Source organism: Physella acuta, unplaced genomic scaffold, assembly GCF_028476545.2.
Source record: "Physella acuta isolate Inbredline_101_S28 unplaced genomic scaffold, ASM2847654v3 ptg000759l, whole genome shotgun sequence".
Taxonomy (NCBI): Eukaryota; Metazoa; Mollusca; class Gastropoda; family Physidae; genus Physella; species Physella acuta.
Window position 1 is genome coordinate 117,906 of NW_026732277.1, and position 7,189 is coordinate 125,094.

The following is a 7,189-nucleotide window of genomic DNA, read 5'->3' on the forward strand; positions in this document are numbered from 1 at the left end:
ATGGTATTAAACTTTATTTAACACTTTAGAACCTGAATGTTTTACAATTTGTGTGTGTGTGTGAGCGTGCATGCGTGTGTGCGTGCGTGCGTGTGTATGTGTGTGTGTATGTGTGTGTGTAAGCTAAACATTAAACATTTAGGCCTACAACTCAACTAGAGCGTCTAGGAGAAAAGAAACGAAGGCCGAAGCTATCATGTACAACAAGGACAGTGAAGGGAGAAGCAAGGCCTTGCTGGGCTTAAGTGGGCTCAAATAGAGATAGCCGCCCATAACAGAGTAGTGTTGAGATACTTAACTGCAGTAATTTGCTCCTCGGGAGCTTCAAAGGAATAAGTCAAATAAGTCAGTCAGTTGCGTCTTGTTCAACAGCCCGTAACATTTTACATTTTAGCACGCCTCGATAGTTAAATTAACGCTTAGGTTGTTTTTTGTTTTAGTCAAAATTGATTTTTATATGTCGTAGAGGGCCCACTCTATTTTAAGATCTATTATGTAACGTGTAAATTTAGTACGAAGTGATTAATTTATTTTTGTAATGAATTTTTAAGGTAAAAACACAAATGCTTAATCAAATTATAATACCTAGTTAGCAATCAATAAGTGTTTGGGCTTGCTGAACAAATAGGTAAAATATAAAAAAAAAATAAGTTTTTCCATACAGAATGTTATTTTTATCTTTTTTTTTAAATCCCGTATAGCGCCTCTCAATTTTTAGCTGATGAAGAGGCCGCTCTACCAGTCCTCTATCAAAGGCGTAGCAGCGGAGGGTGGGTGGTTTGTCATCTAGGGCGCCGATCCTATGGGATTGCCAAAATGGGCAAAAACTCATCAAAAAGCTCATTGCGAGCTGAATTATTCAAATATGGGCGTACACAATAGTTTATATTTAATATTTTTTATTTTTATATTTAATAAAAATTGTATTATTTTCTTCTTTTTAGTGCATTTATAAAAGCTTGTAATTATAAACGTTTTTATGTATTTATTATCTTTATACAACAAGCCCTCCTGCCTAGCCGCTACCAACTAACCCCCGTTACAATCGGACATCCAGCTTTTATACCCGCATTCGACCCTGGGATAACAATACATAAACACACCGGGGTTAACTACACGTGTAAACTCAACTCACACACGCACTATCCCCTAAGTTCTAGAATATTCTAACCTATTTCTATATAACCTACAACAGACCCGTAACACTAACTGGTCAATATTTTAAAATGTACACGAAAATAAAATATTACACACTGTAAAACGGTTACATTTGCTTGTCCGCGAGAGTGAGTATATTTTCTATACAGAGTTTCTGTAATGAAATTTATATAATTTATATAGAAAATATAAACATTTAACAGTGTCCCCCCCCCCCCGAATAAAGTCTACCGCCCCCCCCCCCCCCGAAAATTTCAAGTGCCCCCCCCCCGGAGAAAAAAGTCTGGAAGAAACACTGATTCTATAACACGAAGAGTTGTCTGTTCTGTAACATGTCCACATCTAAACCGTGTTAAATGTTACATTTACTACAACAGACACAATATTTTCAGTTAACCTTGATACTTTATTACACTAGACAGCCTATACGATACGTCTTGTCTCTGGGTCTGTCTGCATTAAACAATCTCACAGGTACAAATCAGCTACACCGTAAACACTCAAAGGGACGTAACCATGTAATACAGAATACAAAGGACGTAATAAATAAAAAACAACACATAACGTAATATTAAATAAATAACATTTTTTTTATCTAGGGAAAGGTAACTTTAAAATGTTCCCCTTTTTTCAGGCAGTGTAACCAGTTTTACAAACTGCAGAATAGCTACTCAAATTTTCAATTACGGAGCAATACAAATGTTGAAGGTGAAAGATAGAAAATGCATTCTTCTTAAGAATGTGTTTGTATATTTTTTCTTTATTTGCGGTCGATTCCTCACAATCAACATGAATGTGGAATCGGATATTTCAATCAGTTGAATATCAGTAATGGTATTTTTAATATAGTTATAACATACTTCTATAAACGTCGTGTTATGTTATGTGATCTTTATTTAAGATAACCCAACTTAGATAATAAGAGAAATCTAATTAATCCAATGTATAGTTCCTTTTAGTAATAATCAGAGGAGTAGCAATCTATTCCGGCGCCCGGGTCGGACTATCATTTTTGCGCCCCCTCCCTCCCAGTTCTATATATAGTACTCCTGTCTATGAAAAAAATACCCCCCCCTCCCATCAGTTGGAAAGATTTCTGGCGCTTCTTACCAGTTACTACCCCTTAACATTTCTATTTCGGCGCACACAATAGATATAAAAAACAGTTGAATCATTGTTAAGCCTTGTAGTCGTTTATTTTCGTACGTTTCACTGTGTATATTTCAATGCTTCAGCTTAAAATAGCCTTTAAATTAATTTTTTTACCCCTTTTGATGCCCCCCCTAGGCTCGGCGCCAGGGGCGGTCGCCCCACCTGCCCTCCCCTAGCTACGCCATTGGTAATAGTCACTAAACTGTGTACAAGTTTTTTGTGCTAGGTGCACCCGCTTAAAAATATATAACAAACAATCAATAGAATCCCGCTATAACATTCTAAAAACACCTGCGCAAAACTTATGCGCCTGGTTATTGCGCATGACTTAATTTGTAACATTATGAAGTGGCTATACTTATATAATCTTAGAGTAGTCAAACGAGATTTGAATCGTTCAAATTCCCATTTAATAGCCGTTTATCGAAGCAATCTGGGAAGACAAAAAGCTTGTGTCAATACTGAACACTCAGAATGAAGCCACAATCAGCTGTTGTGTTTTCGGTATTATTTTGCGTCGTAGGTAAGTACATATTGTTAATTACATTAGCGAGATTATTTATTTCATTATATAAATATTTTATATGTTTATCATACATTTGATTCTATTTTACGATATATTCTAACTATGTAAACACTATTTCTTTACTAAAACCCTATTTTATCAATACGCCTTTAAAATTTTAATGCAATCTTATTAAAAAATCATTAATGCGTTGGATACTAAACAACTATGTGGAAAAACTCACTTTTCTTATTATTGTACCTGTTAAAAAAGTTGTTTTAATTAATGCCAGCGTACCCGTCACACATTCATGTGATCTAGTTCTCGAAAGCATTGTGTAAGGCAGGGGTTCCCAACCCTGTGCCCGCGGGCGCGCCCGCTGAACGATTAGTATGTGCCCGCCTCTCACTATTCGACAGAGACAGAATTTTTTTCATAAACTTTATTTTATAATATGATTTATTTTTATTCATTTGTTACAGTTTTAATTTTTTTTTGACTGCCTCGGTTTATTAAATATGTTCGATACTTGTCCCAAATTGTCTAGCCAGACTGCACTATTTACGTTTTGTAAATACATTTCTCTGTGGGTATGCAATTTGAAAAAAAATGCCAAATAATTTTATTATTTTGAAACATTTTTGTTTATTATTTATTAATACATTATGACTATAAGAAAATAAGAAAATAAATTATGGGAAAATGACAAGTTATGGATGGAGTTTGTCGATTTAAAATAGGTGGTGCCCGCCACCCTACCGATATTTTAGAATGTGCTCTAGATTAAAAAATGGTTGGGAACCCCTGGTGTAAGGTTTTCACCAACGCGTTACTTATCGTGTTTTTTTAGACGTGTACACTTGTTCAGTAATCTTAAGAAGACTAGTTGAAGCAACATATGAAGAGGATTTGATCACTATGTTAAAAAGACAAACGTACCTGACCCCGAAAATTGATTCCTTGAAAAACCGTGACCTATTTATCCACCATACCGGGTACGAACTTAAATAACTTCAACCAGGCCCCATTAAAACACTCATACCTCTCCGCCGGTGAACCGCGAGCTATCGATCCATACACGCTAGATGGATTTAAATAACTCTCTGGCAGTACCTTTTTACTCGCCGCGCTATAAAGACGGGATCTTGACAAATAAAGCTGGTGTTACCAAAGCTATAAACAAATAGGCCTATACTAATTAACACCTCACCATTAAATTTTCCTCCGAAATGTCTAGCAGTTCTGTTAACCTCCTGAATATGACAATATCCCTTATGATACCAAAGTTGGAACGACCGTATTCTACAAACCAATCGACTCACATTAATATCTTTTGTACTATTCTTCACATCCCTCGGTCTGCAAACATTCCATTTCATATAGTTACGCCGTATATGTCAGGATGACGACGACTTTTGGGACAAGGCACAGGACTTATCACAGTATTTCCTATATTCAAATCAGCCCTAGCCCTAGCCCTAGCCCTAGCCCTAGCCCTAGCCCTAGCCCTAGCCCTAGCCCTAGCCCTAGCCCTAGCCCTAGCCCTAGCCCTAGCCCTAGCCCTACGGTACCATGTTTTCTTAAATGCAACACATGTGATTATGCCCTTACGCTGGGATCACTACAGCTGTCTACGGGAACCCTCAAATAATTATGTTATAACATACATTTACTTAAAACATATTAACATAGATTAGAGTTAAATTAAGTTCTATTTTCGTTCTCTCTGCAGCTTTCAAGTCCTATGTGAACGGCGCCCAGTGTTTAACAACTGCTGATTGCACTGACACAACCTACACATCTACAATATGTACTTCAGACAAAGTCTGTGCCTGCAAGTCTAATGCCGTCCCTATTCGAACAGGCTGTGGAAGTGAGTTGAACAGTTTCTTTAAAAAATTAACATTTCAATAAAAAAAAAGTCGTTTATCGATGCACTAAAAAAAAATTAAAAACATTATCAAACCCATGTCTCGTTAATATAATATAAAATTTACAAACGTGTACATGCCATGCTTTAACATTTATTTTAACTTTACCTATAAATAAATAAATGGCTCAATAAATTATAGAAGATTGGATTAAAGCGCTTTGGGTATTTAGCTGTAAGACCAAGGCAGCCCTTTGAGAATAGCCAGATGTCAATTTATCAAACTATTACCTGATAGGTCCAAGGGAGAGACACTACCTAATTAATTTGACACAAGCTGTGTTAAATTAGCTACGGAAATGAAAGAGGAGTTGGTAATTCAATTGCTAACAGGGCTTTACTCCTGTTTTATTAAAGAGTTTTCTCTCCTAGATGGGTTGAGTAATTTTATTTAACACCACAGTAACTTAAATGTTTAGCAGTTTCTAGCAAGCTTTTCTATGATAGAGTGCAATAGAACTTAGAAATAGTGCACTCCCTTGGTTAGTTATAAATGTGTCAACTATATTGCGATGCGTTATCGATCATATAATGCGATGATTTGCAAAATCATTGACATATGATACAATGTCCACATTTTAAGATTGTCCTTAAAAATGTGTTAGTACTTTAATTTCGTCGAGTACCAATGTAAAGTTGTAATTTAAGTAATATGGTATCACAATATTTAGGGTAAAAGTTGCAATTTAAAAAATAGTAGCCAAATGTATTTTATAATTAATTATTTACTAGAGTATGGATTAGTACTAATTTATCTTTCTCCTCTAACTCCATAGATCCTACTACCAGCTCTATAACTCCTATTTAACTTTGCCTTTAATATCGCACATTTTTATAAGTGAATCCGTTAAGTTGATTTCTTCAAGTTAGATCCAAGACATTCCGGGCTGCATTTCCTTAACTGTAAACTGATAATTTCCAAAAGTGTATTGGCCATCCTACGTTTTAATTTTCTTGTTGATTCTAATCAAAGTGTGAGATTTTGTTTGTTCAATGTCTCTCCAATCAATCATCTTTTGTACTTTTCTTTCATTCATTTAAATTTGTTTCAAACATTTGGCTGTCTCCTTTCTGATGAGCTCAATGTTTGCATATTGCTTAAAATATTATCTGAAGTATGAATGATAAAAATCATAAAAGTAATATATATAAAGGCCTAATGATTTAGCTCTTTGTTTATTGTATAAATATTAAAATCAATTTAAATATAGTAATAAAATTAACTTGAATCATTCTAAAATTCGAGAATTAAGCAGCCACCTAAACTTTTATAAATGTAGGCCATAGGTCCACTGCTATTTGTTATGTTCAAACGTGTCTACTGTATTTATTTACTGTATCTAAAAGTTAAACTAGCGACACCCGTAGTCACACAGGAGACAGGTAAAACAACAGAATTTATTGAAGGATCTACTGGTGTCTTGACGTGTTCAGCTGGTGCTGGTGTAGCCTTCTATGCTTGGTATCTCGACAATGTCCGTCTAAATGCAAATTCCCCGAGTATCAATATCACGAAGGCTGGAGCTTACAAGTAATTCTTTACCGTACTGTTTTATTTATTTTAAATAAGTCCTTATGAAATGTCGTAACAACAACCACGAATTAAAATTAACTTAACATTATTAAGCTAAAACCATTAAATGGTCCATTATATTATCAACGTCATAGCATGTTTGCATCAAGAATATGGCAATAATCAAGCATTGCATGCATATTTTTATAGTGACAAAAATCCTAAAAAATCTCAAAAGGTTGTTAAATGTTTTTCATGCCTACATTCTCTAATGCCCAACAAGGTGTCAAGCTCTCTCAAGTACGACTAGCTTAAACTCTGACCAAAGTGCTGCCCTTACAATCACTGCCATTGAAGCAAACTCTCAATGTATGTATTTATAAGTAGAAGATATTTATTTTTTACGTGATGAATTAAATAAAGTTGGATAAAAATGTTTATAATGTTTTTACCATTTTCCCATCTCTGCTAAAGCCACGACAAAGTTTAGCAGATATTAAAAACACAAAGCTGATTAGTTTCCAACTTAAATTCCCAGTAATGCACAGTATATTTTAGAAAAAAGAAATTAGTCGTGATGTTAATATTATTTTGTGTCGCAAGCGAAAGACATCAGTTCAACAACTATTAATAAGTTGGGAAAGAGTACACTCAAATTGAATACTCGTACAAAACGTAAAACTTGTTACATCTCTTGTAAGTGCTACAATAAGGGTGTATTTGCAACAAAACCCCCCTTTTTTTGGAAAAAACATTGAAGGCGAAAAGGTCTTTGAATAAGTTTCTTTTTAAAAATATGATTTAAAATAACATCGTGAAGGTTCTTGAGAAACGTTTTATCGAGTAGGGCCTACAACTTCAAGTTACGGAACTAAATGAAAACTTAACACAGAGTCTCAGGTGTAGGATTTTATCCACCTAACTGAAACGG